The sequence below is a fragment of the Dendroctonus ponderosae genome, unplaced genomic scaffold (genome assembly GCF_020466585.1).
Source record: "Dendroctonus ponderosae isolate FM_Combo_2020 unplaced genomic scaffold, Dpon_F_20191213v2 Dpon_F_20191213_7, whole genome shotgun sequence".
In the NCBI taxonomy this organism is placed as follows: domain Eukaryota; kingdom Metazoa; phylum Arthropoda; class Insecta; order Coleoptera; family Curculionidae; genus Dendroctonus; species Dendroctonus ponderosae.
Window position 1 is genome coordinate 7,253,053 of NW_026018916.1, and position 15,150 is coordinate 7,268,202.

The 15,150-nt window shown below is 31.8% G+C and overlaps 2 long non-coding RNA genes across 2 annotated transcripts in view; both read left to right on the forward strand.

Annotated features, from left to right (window-relative positions):
• Nucleotides 1-15,150, forward strand: part of LOC109546202 — a 102,826-nt gene that overhangs the window by 26,657 nt on the left and 61,019 nt on the right. The window contains exon 2 of the long non-coding RNA XR_002172741.2: nt 3,237-3,296. This is a non-coding gene — a long non-coding RNA (uncharacterized LOC109546202). The remainder of the gene's footprint in view (nt 1-3,236; nt 3,297-15,150) is intronic.
• Nucleotides 6,768-7,449, forward strand: LOC125505121. The gene is made up of 2 exons (XR_007281932.1): nt 6,768-6,898; nt 6,958-7,449. It is a non-coding gene; the product is annotated as an uncharacterized LOC125505121 (long non-coding RNA).

Consider the following 15,150-nt stretch of genomic DNA (forward strand, 5'->3'; position numbering starts at 1 on the left):
AATTCATTAGCGTTTTCTTATTATTTTTAACAAATGCGAGCCGTAAAATTCACTTCTAATCTCACTTCTGATTTCAGGAATTAATTGAGTCTTATTTGCTACTTAAAACGTTCCAAAAATGATAGCAACCTTTGAATGCTTATTCGGCTGTTTTAGAAAACAATTCTATAATTTATGCATCCCGACGTGGAAATAATAATCTCAATATTTTGATATTAAAGAATATGGGAATTAAAATTTTAATGTCTCTTCCAATTGGTTTTCTGTTTTCCGCTAATTTTCAAATTTTCTAGGATTGAATGAAATATGTACATTTTGTTCTGGTTTTCTGTATTAAATAGGACTGGAAATATTACACTTAGAGCAGAAATAAAACATTTACTTAAACTTAGTACTTAAAAACGTCTGTTTTTACGAATGGTACAAAGAAAACAGAATGTAGATCACGAATCTCCAAATTATAAATTTCATTCTTCACTTTAGTGTACTTTCTAAACGATTTAGTAACTTTGTCGGTTGCATGACCGGAAAATATTGTTATAAACATTATACATGTTTATGTTTAAATATATGTATAAACATTTCGGAAAAACACTTCATTTTACTTCAATTAGTTTTAAATAAATTATCCCTTAAACAGGCATTAATTTAAAACGAAATATAAATGACAATAGAACAAGCGCAGATTTGGATTGCATTACAAATGAAAAATAACAACAGAGCAATACTACCGCTATTTCAAATTTAAAAAATAATGTAAAATGAAACGTAATTTTTTACGGTTTAAATCATTGCGATAACGCTTCGTTCTAATAAATTTCCTTCTGATGCAGCTGAACTTAGGAGCAGATATACATATGTACATGCACGTATTTAGACAGGCAGATTTACTTGGTGAGATGAAAATAAAATATTTTCTTTGGACAAACAAAAGAACTACCTACGCTCAGTCTGAACCAAACAGAAAAAAACACCGGCATTCTGTGTAATTTTTCTTGACGTATTTATTAGGGTACATTTTCACTGGTTTAATGCGTGGAATATTTCGAAAGATATATGTCGGATTTAATGTTAAATACTCGTTAGCTAAATTAGCCCGAATATTTTACAATTGCGCACACATTACAGATTTCTATTAGTAAGTAATCTGTGCACAAATTAACTTACGAAAACGCCACTTTTCATTTACATGTCTCAAGGTTCCAATTTTAATTGATAAGGATTTTGTAAAGCAACAGGAATTAGTAGATGTTTGATGTCACTCGACCTTATTGGATGTTCGTTAATAAATTCAGCAGGCATTTGCTTAATTAACTCACCAAAAAAATGATTGTTTTATAACAAGTGAGAGGTTGAAAACATTTAGACGCACCTTTTCTAAATTAAATTAAACTCCCAGCTCAAAAATACTTCTGGAAATACTTGCTGTGAATTCTCCAAGAATTCGAATTCTCCTACTATACAGAGTATACATGACATAAACAATTCACCTATTGACTACAAATTTCGTGTAAAAATAAATTTAACACCTTGAAAAGCGTCACGTAATTAAAAGATAAAATGTGCGTGTACCCGGAATTGAATGGAATTATAAAACGTAGCTTCTGAATGAATGCGATTCTTAGTAAACCCGAATTATCGAATGCATGAAATAATCACTAGCAAACTCCATAATTATTCGGTAATTGAAAATCGCAAATACATTGTTTACTTTGAAATGACGAAACAGGATATTTCAGTACACCAAATTAAATAATTAAATCAAATAATACGTCAAGTTAACTTATTTGTATTTTTTGCAGGTTTTGACCACAAATCGATAGTTTCTGAGTAAGACTCTCAATAGTCACCAACTTAAAAACAAAAGACACTCGATGCGTCAGAAAGGGAATTTTCCTGTGATGGATGTTTGATCTAGTATAGATAGTAATGGAATATACTGTATACATTCAGAAATGTGCAACAGGTTTAATATAGCAATTACTTGCTTAGAAAGTCAAGTTAAAAAATAAATAAGTTTTCAGAATCAATTGCAACAGCTTTAAATCTGCAGCACTGATTCCACTGAATTGAAGCTTTTAAGCGATCAATTCAGAAGAAACAAGACAATGTGTATTAATCTATAAAACAGATATGAATTAAGATCTTGTAATTTACATAACAAAAAATTATCTACTTATAATCAAACATTTTCAACACTTCCTGACCAGTGTGTTCCTTCCTTCTACGTTACAAGCACTTGAGCACAGTAAAATAAAAAAATACAAAAGTTTGTGAAATTAACTCGACCAGTTTGCATTCAGAATACCTACTTCAAGCGAGAGCACTTATATGTCGTACTTAAAATGAAAAAGAAGGAACATTATTCCTTCCTAATATATTCTTAATAAAAAAACTGTTGTATCTAATGATAGAAAAAATGTTCCTTGCAGCTAATTCCATATCATGCCAATTACTAGTAATTGCTATCTCGGTAATTGAAAAGCCTGTAATTGCATATGGAAATTTTCTAATGGATAATTGTGATTATTAGTCAACTTACAACAAAAATGGAATTAAACTTCGACAATTTTAATGTGCAATAATTACAATTATTCCATGGTACCAGTTTAAACCGAATATATGCATTTCGCATTGTTTAATGTCAGGTTTAGTTAAAAGTCCAATAAGTTCTGAAACGATTCTACACTAGGATAGTAACCTTTGCTGGCTTACAACTGTAACCTATTTATCCAATGCATACTATTATTGATAAGGATAACTACCCGCTAGCTTGCACTTTGACAATAATGAAAGGAATTTTTCGCGGCTTACGCGGACAAATAATTTTTGGAATAAGAAAATTTTACTGCTTCTTATTCCAACAACTATTTGTCTGCTTAAGCCCCGAGAAATCTTTTTAATTTTGCCTTTTCGGACGCTAAAAAAATTTAATTTGACAATAATATTTTTCAGAATATCTTGAATTATGTATTAAATGATGGCCTAAAGTTAAATTGGCGTAGTTTGAAACTAGATTTAAAATAAAAACGTCAGTTACAAGAATACGCGATAAACAAATGTATGCAATAACTTTACTCAAAACATAAAAGAAAAATTGATATCGGACTAAAATAGATGTTATGAGAATAGTTAAACTCATGTAACCGTAGCCCTGTTATTAATAATAAAATATAATCACAATCATCATTTTCTCAGTCAGATTGATTGCTCAAATATTTTTTTATTGTTTACAGATGTGCCTTAAGCCTCCATCCACTTCACAATGGCCCACTCAAAGGACTGTTTTCTACGTGGTAAGTTTATTAGGCTTATCGAACTTCAAATTGGTATAATGACTAATTTCTAACAAATCGTTTATAAACGATGTATGGAAATACCATAACGCGTAAAAAAACGTAAGTCGAACGGATTATTTCACATATATCAAGTAAATTTCCGAGAAATAAATATGTCGACTCAATGTCTCGATAACAAAAGCAAATCGCTTCTGCAAGAACGAACGATGGAAAAGTATGGAGTGCAAAACCTCGGCTTGTGTACTGGAAATAAGATTAAATTAATAATTATCGGTGTCATTGTAAGTGTAAAGAACGCTGAGTCCTGCATTCTTATACTATGTGGGTCACACGGTGTGACGATGTGTAGTTTACAACTTTTTACATTCCGAATGTTATTGTTTTCGTAAGCCTATTTGCAACATCCTTTGACATTGGGTGACGAGGTTTTAATTTTGGAGTAAGCGAATAGTGCGAATAGTGCACAAAAACAACTTATATTGTTTATCTGTTTTTGTAATGTAATCTTGTTCAGTCTTGTAAATGGCACAATTTTAATCGAAACAATCTATAAGCAATTGATTTAAAATGTTGTGCACTAAGGCAAGTCAAAGTAGTACTGGAAGGTGTTCCGAATGGATAATTCAGACAAAGCTGGGAAATGTTTTTACTAAATGATGCTTAGTTTTAAGTTCCATCTACAAAATGATAACTACAAATGTAACCTTTAATTGTTTTACAGATAACAGAGTGTTTTATATGTAAAATGCGTGTTAAAACAAATTGTTGGGGCTTCCAGCTGGTTGTTTTCCACCTGTTGATTAAAATAACTAAATAAGATTGTTATCGCTTTTTGCTGCACACCAAAAAATAAATCTATTATGTAACAGTGATCAACATTTAATAAATTAAGCGAATACTTTTGTGCGCGTATAAACGGCTGAAACACTAATAAATGTCATTCGAAAATAGTGAAAAGTTATGGGGAAATGCAAAAGTCTTTGTTTAACAACACGTTTAACAATGAAAAGAGCGGATTTTTATGCCTAGTTTTTCTATATAAATTTGCTTATCCGAGCATTTTGTAACTCTTTTATCATCTGGACATCTGTTAATTTTTGATCTATACCAACTTCTTATTGAAAAAATTATAGATTTATCTGAAATTGTGACGTTTCATCCACCTATCTTTCCATTTTTTTCTCAATTTTACGTACAGTAGTTTGCGATATGGCTGATCAATCTGGATATTTTCCAATAAACAGATCGTAATAATTTCTAATGTTAATTTTTCAATAATTTTAATGTTTTTGGTTGAATGGACAAACACAAATTTTCTGGCTAATTGGCCTTAATTAAAAAGTGGAACGTAAATGTGCTTTTTACTGTCATCTCTTGAGAGACAAATGAGAAATTTGGTGATTAACTATGACTTCAGTACACGTGAACTACATTGAATAAAGAACTCACTTAGGTTCAATTCAATCATATGAAATTTCATAAAGTGCTTGATGCCTTCAGGATATTTTTGCGTTTAACTAACTTTTTCTTCCTGCTTTCCATTATATACAATGTGTATTAAAAGTTGTTTAAATTGCTTATTGAAATAAATACCTTCTTGGAAATATTTAGGGACTACAGAACAAAAAGCACAAAAATAATTCTGATAAAAACTGGAATATTTGCTATACATTCTGCAGACTTCTTTTCTCGTTCTAAAGTTTCTTCGAAAATAAAAAGTGTAATTTGCTCGTCCAAACAACACACCGTTATACCGAAAATTTGACCAATTTAGAATATTTCCCAGGAACATAAACTTTGCATTTGCGACATTGTTATACAGTTAGAGTTTTGAAGAGTACCATTTGAAATATCTTCTTCTTATTTGAGGTATCTTCATATCATTCAAAATTGATCGAAGCCAAGTCTATATCAATGAAATTTATTGAAAATTACTGTAATTTAATGTCCCGAATTGTTCTAATCTTCAGACCGTTAGTAGTAAAAAATAATTTTATCATGTGCATATTTACCCTTGACAAAATGCTTCAATTCTATGTAATTTAAACTGTGTTTTGGCATACTCTATGATTCTCAACTTATTACATGCTCATTGAATCAGACAGAAGTGATCGGTGTTTAGCCAGTGCAGCCTTTAAAAAATAGAAATCACAACAGTTGCATTATCGATATCATTGTTTAAAACAAAAAAAGTTGGGAGTGTACCAGTTTGGGTACTCGGTTAATTCAATTTGGTTTTGATTGCGTGGATTGCGTAGAAATGATGCCACACTTTAGATGATGATTTCGGTGACTTAAACAAGCTCTACTCTTTTGCGATATTCGGGATTTACATCTGCTGTACTCATATCCAATGGCCAATAGACCACTTAACCACCTGCAAATTAGCTAACCCGTTCAAAAAGACCTAAATACATCAGTTCACATTATTTTTAATCAAAATGTGTATTGTGTGCGTTATTTGTATCGTATATGATGTTTCGTGCACACACTGTAGTTCTTCTGGTTCGGTTAACAAATTATACGGCGCAACAGATCGACATATCAGTAAACGAAACATGGCTCAATAGTATTTCTCACATTCTTTCAAGTGGCTTTTCAAGGAATAAGTGTGTGAACCACCAGAGTCAAGGTATTAATTTATTGTTTCATGGTCTGCTAGATCAAATAATAGAAAAAATTACCTCTTCAAACCCACCCACATTATTCGGATAAAGCTGTTTACTGTGACCAGAAAAAATAGTTTATAGAACAAACTGAGGTACAAAAAAAACTGAAACGAAACCACCGTTGAAGAAGCGATGAGAGATGCAAATAAGGACATTGAAATTGTGTTTTGTAACTAAAATGTTCAGAAATATTGACTCATCTATATGATCAGGTCAAGTCAAGAAACCCATTCAATTGTCTGCCATGTCAAAGGTTTGAGCACTCAGTATAGCCTGCGGCAATTAAAGATGTTAATAAGGCGGATATACGAAGGTTCGTTTCATGGCAAGTCCCATAGGAAAGAATACTTCGGATGGGGTGTCGGTTTGTTTGTTTTGATTATGGGAATTTCTTGAATAATAGCAAGTGTGAGTATTTGGTTCTAGTACCCACGCTAGGAAAAAGGTCATTAGCGAACACCCATACTTTAATCATGGTTTCCCAGATTTTACATGATGACTTATATCCACAATAAATGTTATTTCTCGTTTGTTTTTCTTGCTTTTTGCCGTAAATTATCTGACATTTTCACCTATAAATAAATTATTTTTAATTTATTTCAATGATATTAGAACCTTGCATGTTTATGCAAGAATACAAAGTAAATGACGCGCTGAATACAATGATGCAAATAAATGGATAGCGAGATATTTTTAGACGACAAGATAATCAAGGTGTAGCAACAACAAAAAAAGCAAAACTGCTGAGAACAGCGGAAAACTTCTGTACTGAAGTATACACGGGTAGTCATCAATAAACGCGTCAACAGTCAACAACATCTGTATAAACAGGTATTTAAAAGTGATACACCCATATGTGAAGAAAAAAGTCTATGAACAATGTTATAACATATGGAGCAGAAACTGTGACATTAACAAAAGAGTCTAAGAGTAAGAGAGAGAGCCACCCTAACTAAAGTTAGAGATATAATTGAACGCATCCTAACTAGAATGAAACGGAGATCGGCGGGTAATGTGGCGAGAACATCAAATAACAAGTGAGAAGTAACCACGAGAAGAGAAACGCAACAGAGGAAGGCTCAGACAGAGGATGACATAAAGAGGAATTGGATGGCGATGGCCTAGAATCGAGAGAAATGGAGGAACTTAGAGGAGTTCAGCACTGTCTAACGGTTAGGTACATGATGATGATAATGATGATCACAAAGTAAATGACTGAAAAATTTACTGATTGTCCAGAAACCACACAAAAAAATGAAGGAATTTTCGATAATCCTTGAAAAGCGATACTATAGAATATAATCATTTACACAAATGGCAAGATTATTACATAGCCTTTGGCCTAGATACAAATTGAATTCTTCATTGGAGTAGTCTAGGTGTTGTATTCCAATAGAACCTGGTGTCGAAATTTAACATTTATATATGTAACAACTTGACCATGTAATAGCTTTGTTTCAGAAATAAATGAATGAACGGTTTCGAACTTTTAAATGTCAGAATTAGGAAATTAATGTTTTATTTACTGAACTATTTATCACGCTTGTTGTAAGGTCACCCAGAAGTACTTTATAGTGTGGAATACATTCAGATATAGTTGGTTTTGCTGTGTAGCAAAGAACTTGTTTTTTATTTTCTTAAATGTAATACTTTGCATATGTTTCTTTTATATATAAAGTGCTTTCGATGTTAAAATTTACATATGATTGAAATCACTACGATTTGAAACATGAAATGTTATTTAGTGAGTTGCTGTGTACAATTAAATGAAGAGAAATACACATCTTCAATTCGTACTTGATCCGTTTAGAATTTAGTATATCTAACAAAAATATTCCGAACTGATGAAAGTGTGCTATGTGAAAATCATCAACCAACCAGAGCTAACAGACGTTTCCATCGATTATATAACGCATAGATACATATGATAACCACATAATAGTACGTGCCTTTAAAGGTAATTACAAATGGAATTTGCGATAGTTAAGCGCATTAAGACACTCACTAAAATGATGAGAAATATAAACAATTCTAAGCAAATGGGAGGAAAATTTACTTTTGATCACATACAGATTACCTAACGTAGATTGGTTACTGTCTAAAAAAATGGGATTCAGTTAAATAATAGTTGTATGGAATATCTAGTAGTCATATGCAACGGCATTGGCAATACGTTTACGACAAAAAAAATCTTCAAAAATCCATTTGTCGCTAAATAAAAACAATTTTCCTTAGTAAACCATAATTTAGAATATGGGTGGTAGTATATGGTAGAAAATAATTAATAAGAAACAAAATTCTAGTTCCTTCCTTGTTTCTTTTAAACTAAACACTTGTTACGAACTAATTTTGAAGAGCAGCGGAATTTCTGCAAAGAATATTGTGTGACGAATATTGTTCACTTGCAGACCATATTACGGAATAACATTGAATATTTTACCAAATTGAATGTTCACCAATAGATTCTCTGCAATGTTGATCAGTACTAAAGATCAGAGAAAATAAATCAAAATCCCAAACCATCTATGTATGTAATAACCAAATGCGCAAAATAGCCTCATAAATCAATTTCATATTTTTTTTTACATTTAGACAACAAAGTAAAGAGTCCGAACTGGCAATTCTCTTCCCTTTTGCAAAATTTGATTTTGCTTTAATGTTCAATGTATCATGTTTTATTATTTCGGTACAATTTAGAAAAGCTTTTTTTCCAATTGAACACCTCGGCGAATTGAAAACGCTCAACCAGTATTGATTTAAATTCAACACACTTGAACATGGTAATGTAATTTCCCTCATTGACCCAATTAAGAGTTCAATATCTAAAAATTATGACAAGTTGTTCTAATAAATTACGGAAACTTTATTTAGCGATGGCTTTGAAAGCGACAACAGACAAATAAAATTAAAGTTCTTATTGAACTGAGTCATTAGTTAATTGCTAAGCATATTACTAGAAGAACGAACGATGGCGTTTCATTGACCTCGGTGAAAACCTTTAACAGTTTATAGAGTTATTTAGGAATAAAATGGAAGTTTCGCATGCAGGGCGGAATTTACCGGAAAACCGCTGGAAAATTCGGGTTTTTTTTAGAAACTTTTAATAATTTTTTGGAAAAACATCGGCAAGGCTGAAGACTATGAATTGTCTGAAAGTCTTGGACTTGCTGATGGCTAAAGTAATATAATTTCTAGGCGAATGCTACAATTTATTTAATTTTACAAGAATCAGCTTTAGAAAAAATTATTTACATTACGATTAATAACACAATCTAAATATGTACCGTTACATTTTTTAATCCCTTATAAAATTCGGATATTTCCAATGATTATTCTAGAGCAAATCAATCAAACAAAAGCAGCACCCATAACCGGCACATTTTAGCTGAAAATTAAATAATGAAGTGATAGAAAACCATGGACATCAATCATTTTAATATGCCGCATATTGATGATTTTATCGATTAATGCATTTGCATGTTCATCGCATACGCATATCTGATGCTTATTGAAACTAGTAAGTAGAGCTTAATTCAATTAAGAATAGTGAGCATAAAACACTATTCAGTATGTATCAAATCGCATGTTTAATGTGCTGGAGACCAACATGCAATCTTTGTTATTAAATTTGTAGCGTTAAAATACCCGGAGAACTCGCCTTGTATAAAAGTTAGACAGTTTTATTTAACAAATTACACTTTTAACTGTTGCTCATTATTGATGCTTTAAATATTAGTAAACAGTTGATCATTTTAATACAAAGGAATACTTAATGTTATATTTCAAATTTTGGACGCGCTTAGTCCTTAGCTATAAACAGATAATACATATATTTTTGTTAAAAAAACGAAATTTGCTCAAGCTGTTTCTGCTGCTGAATGTTGGTTGTAATTATTTTTATTTACCAGTGTTTACACATTTCTAAACAACAACCTGTAGCGACTGTTTAATCATAATTGTTATTCTTGCTATCCTATAGCTACTAATGTACTGGCAGGAGGATATGTTATAACGACAAGGACGCTATTAATGCGGTCATTCTAGAGTTAATTTTTTAGAAAGCTTCGCCAGGGTGTGATCGACGTACCAGAATTAATCACATAAAAGCATCGAAATGTCACGGAGAAGTTTTGAAGTTTTTCCGTCTCAATCCACATTCGTAATATTTTTGCAGATTTTAATTGAAAAATACTTTTTACAGCTGAACAGGTTCGTTAAAAATCCATTAATATTCTTATGTTTCTGGGGTCCGGTATCAATGTTATATTGAATGCAAGACGTCCGGGTAAAACATATCGAACGTGTAATAGTAATTTGGTTTAGTTGGAATTATTATAAATTAATGTCCAAGGAATCAATATTTCAATAGGTTAGCACTGATTGGACTTTGAATTTAAATTGAAGTGGTCATGTGCTATGTTTTCATGAAAATCTATATAAAACGTGTACAGCAATTTATTTCAAGTACGCACTTCATATTCGAAGTTCCTCAGATGCCTCGGCGGACACTCTGAACTTGCATAATTTTGCAGTTTGAAAACGTATACACCTATTATCAATATAACAGAAAGTAACGTTGGTATTGAAACCAGCAAAAGTGAAGCATTAAATTTTTATCGAGTTGATTCTCTTTCATCAGCTCAAAGCTTCGTCATTAAAGTTTCTGAAAAAACATGTAGCTTCAATGGAATTATCGTTGAATACCAAAACAGCAAAGAATACCTTCGAATCAAAAAATCTTGCACTTAGAGAATTTTCGTTTTCGAGGTCGTTTTCACCATGGGAATATTTTAGAAAAAAAATCGATCAATTTAATTTTGATTACTCCGGTTTCTAATCAAATAATCTTGTTCTTAAAAATTTTGATTTTAATAACAGCGGTCTGTGCTTATATTTGTTATAATCATCTCTGGTTTAGCCAAAAAAGAAATGGTTTTTTCAATTCCCAATTTTCATCACATTGACATAATTTTGGGTCCTATACATTCGTCTGATCAACCGAAGGTCTAAAAAATCAGGATTTGAAAGAAATTCCCATATGTTTCAATGTTTCAAAGTTCAGTCATTTGGTACTATTTTGTAAAACGTCTCACGTGGTTCTTCTCCAAAAAACATTTATTTTATATAAACTTATTAGTTATGAAAAGAACCTATTGTTGCATTGAAATCAATATAAGCATTGAGGGGAATGAACTTCACACTTGGGATTAATTCGTCTATAGAAGTGTTTCCGGCATTTTGGATGCACTTCTCAAGCCTTTCTCGACTAGACTGTATTACACTCTACATTTCTGCGCTAGAAATGCTTTGAATGTTAGCTTTTTATGACTTTGTGTTTCAATAGTTAATGTGTGTATGTTTTGGTCAATGTTTACCAGTTGTTAATGACATTTGGAAATCCAGATCTTACAATGCGCAAAAAATTATTTTTATATATTTAAAACTTCGCATTCGTTTTTATTTAAGTTTTCCCTTTTCTTGTTTCGTTGACCTTTAGTTCATGTTAAATACCGCATTTGTAAACACATTTAATATTGTTTAATTTGCTTTTAGTATGTTTTATTTGAATTGTTTAATATGTTGTAAATCCAGATTTTGTGGCAACTAATCATTTGCACCACCAGTGACCAGTCATCCAATTGAGACTAAGTTTTTTCAAAAAAAGCAAATTTTCTTACAACAATAGCCCATTAGACATCCTTAAAATCTGTATACATTTTAAATAAACTGAGCAATGTTATTGTCATTCCCGGTTTTACGAAATTTCTATGACCGACTCCTCCAGTTGAACCAAGCTCTTGTTATCAACTTATCTAACAGCAAAACTGCAAGATTTACTCCACAATACCTTAATTGAATGAAATGTGTTGTGCATCTGAAGGCAAAGGAGTGTTATGAAGAACCGTGATTAAGCAAAAGCCCATGTTAATCCAGATAATGTTAACTTGATGAATGGCTCTTAAAACACTCCAATGGAGACACGCTGTTGATTTTTTGCACCTACTTTGTTATTTTCTTGTCGGTTGAAACGTCTAACCTGAAGGGATAACTTTTCGCTTTCAATATTGAACAAGTACAATACTCTTCCGGTAAGGTTTCAGTGTTTTTGTAGTATGTTTAAAAGGGTTGTAGTATGTTATTCAAGATTGTTTTACTAATACTTGGTGATAGCGAAATTTTAGCATATTTGTCATTTTAATGACTATTGGTTTCACTTTTCATATTTTGAAACGAAATTTTATGTCCTACAAATATTTCACTTGCTACCAGTATCACATTCTTCCTATTGAAACTAAATATACAAACTCATCTCGTATCTACAAGCTGCTTAGTTGATTCTTATCAATTGTTTCTTTATGATTCTCTCGATTAAATATTTATTTAAAAAGTTGCTAAACCTGAAAAATCACTAGGGTTATAGCGCTTAACGCAAGTAAGAAACTTTATCACAAAATGGGTTTTAATCAGCATCATTTTTAGTAGAAAAACACTTTAACCAGTAGTTTAAAGTACTGCTTACTAACCAACTTTACTTAAATTTAATTAATTTACTCACACATATTCTATATATTCATCAAAACTACATAGGAGGATTTTGGACAATGTTCAAATCGTAAATGATAATTGTTTATGCATTGTTCGACTTATGTGATATTAATCTTATTAGCGATCACGAAATGCATAAACCTGTTGCTAAGTGCAGCTTGTTCCTAGTAAATGTAGTTTTGTCGTCGATGGTCCAAAGGTGACCAATTATCATTCATTTGAACTATTTTATGCTTTTTTTAATGGCTGTATTGTAAACCATAATTAGTTAGGGCATTCTACCTGAATTTTTTCAAATAGATTTCAAATACTTGCACTAAACTAGACGAGGGCAAAGCATTATCTTCACTTTATCAAATGACACCCTATGGGGTATTTAAATTAAGTAATTCCACATGGATTGTATGTTATGTGATTAGGTGTTCTAGAAGGAATTTGGAAATGGGGGCCGCATTTGTCAATGACCCAATTGTCCAATATGATATCATATTCATAATTTTTTCCTTGCGTTGCATAAAACAATAAGCCTTTGGCCTTGTGGTAAGTTTTCTTTAAACCAGCGGCATCTTTCTTTAGTCGCCCACTTTCCAACTAAATCTCCAATGACGTATTGAGCAATAGCGATTTTGATACAAACGTAATATTATTTATTAAACAAATCCAACCTTGGGAGCGTCGCTAGCTTATCCTCGCTGGATTAACTCGTTTGCAAAATAGACAAATTAACAAGGAGTTTTCGGCAGTACGCTATTCGTCAAGGCTTACGTTAAGGAAATCATTGAAAATCAATAGTATCTACGACTACATAATTAATCGTGGAAAATACAGGAATATACTTGCGATTTAAAATTGCCAATATGGAAGATAAACACTGTGCTTTACAAATTTGACCATTTTTCATTTAATGTGATTCTTCTGTGGACGATTCATCTTCAATACTTTTTAATATATAATTTTAATAAATACGTTCTTTCAGATATATTCTGCTTATGGAAATATATTTTTTTATAATCGTAACTAGAGAATTAATAGGCATTAATAGGGTTTTTATAGATTTGATTTTGATTGATTTTCTTTTACTTATAACAAGGCATTTTATTTAAACCATTGCCACAACAAAACATCTCAAATTTTCAATATTGTGATAAAATTTAAAATGACGAGTGACTGAACGATTTACCAAAACTTAAAATATTTCTATTTCATACATTGAATATCATTAATCCGTTTTTATAATCCGAAAATAACGCATTTTTGAGATACCTATATGTATTTTTTAAACATTAGCTGATTTAATTCAAACTTTTAAATCTCATAAGTAACTAAACTTAACTACTGACAGGAATTAGATTCAGTTTTAATCAGCTGATAAATAAAATCAGGATCACATTGATCCAGCTTTCTGTATCCTTAAGAGCAGCCGAAAAGTTTCAATCACTTCGTGAAGATTACCCCAAATATTACGCAGGGCCCCTGCATACGAACTTTGAAAGATTTACAACCCAATCATAAAACCCTGATTTTCAGGTTTCCTGCGACGCATATTCAAGCATTTATTGACGATGGAAGTGCGCCTTTTTGTTTAACCCATATTCCAATCAAATTCCCGCAGCAAAAATTGTCCACGTTGACTTTTCGCTTTCAAAACGGGAATATGTTTCAAAACTTTTTGTACACGGTGAAACGAAAAAAGGCCGAAAAGTAATAACTTTTATCCCCGGCCATCAGATTCCGCCGTCGAAAAGACAAAAGGGCAAAAAACGTAACTCCGCTTAAATTCAAACAAACCCACCCCCGTTTTCCCGCTGCCGCCTACCGATGCCACCCTTTCTTGCCCTCAACCGAACGGGCGGCAGATTTACAATTCATGAAGCACCACTGTTTTGCGACGACGAGTTTCCCAAGGTGGAGTGAAATTTTCCTATCCATGGGAGACACCGGGAAATATTTATGGAACTAAGACAATCTGTTTTTGAGTTTTAATTCCTTTTTGTATTCATATAATTTTCATAAAATTAAATAATAGGTTTAATATAGTATTTATCAGCAAATAGTGCTCAACAACCGTCAAATTTTAACAGCTTGCTACATACCGCAAACCGTAACTGATAACATGCCGAACAAGAGGGAAGCACAAAACATATTGACATATTGCCCTTATTATCTGCATTGTTTTCATCTTTGAACCATTTGCAAATTACCAATTAAATTGATTTTATAGTAGTTTTACTTCGACTTGCTTTAGAGTACGAAAGGCATATTAGGTTTTTTTCAATCGCATCGAATTAATATGTGAAGAAAATAATATTTAAAGGTGTATTAGTCTGAATAAAACGTAACTACTTATTACATAATAAAATTAGCAACAAAGCACACGTAGACAATCATTAACAGCTAGCGAAGAAATATTTCACAGTGAGGTGTTACCAAACTAAATTTCGGTGTTTGAAAAACATATGATCTCACTTGGAATCGGGTTATTTAAAGTTTCAATATTCAAATTAATAAGCTCTCTAGGAAAACCAAAATACACATGAATTACTAGTACATTTGTGGATCGTTTAATTTATAGAATTCAGCTCATTTTTGTAACTTTTGGGATTAGGGATGAGAGATCGCTCCTATAGCATCGATGG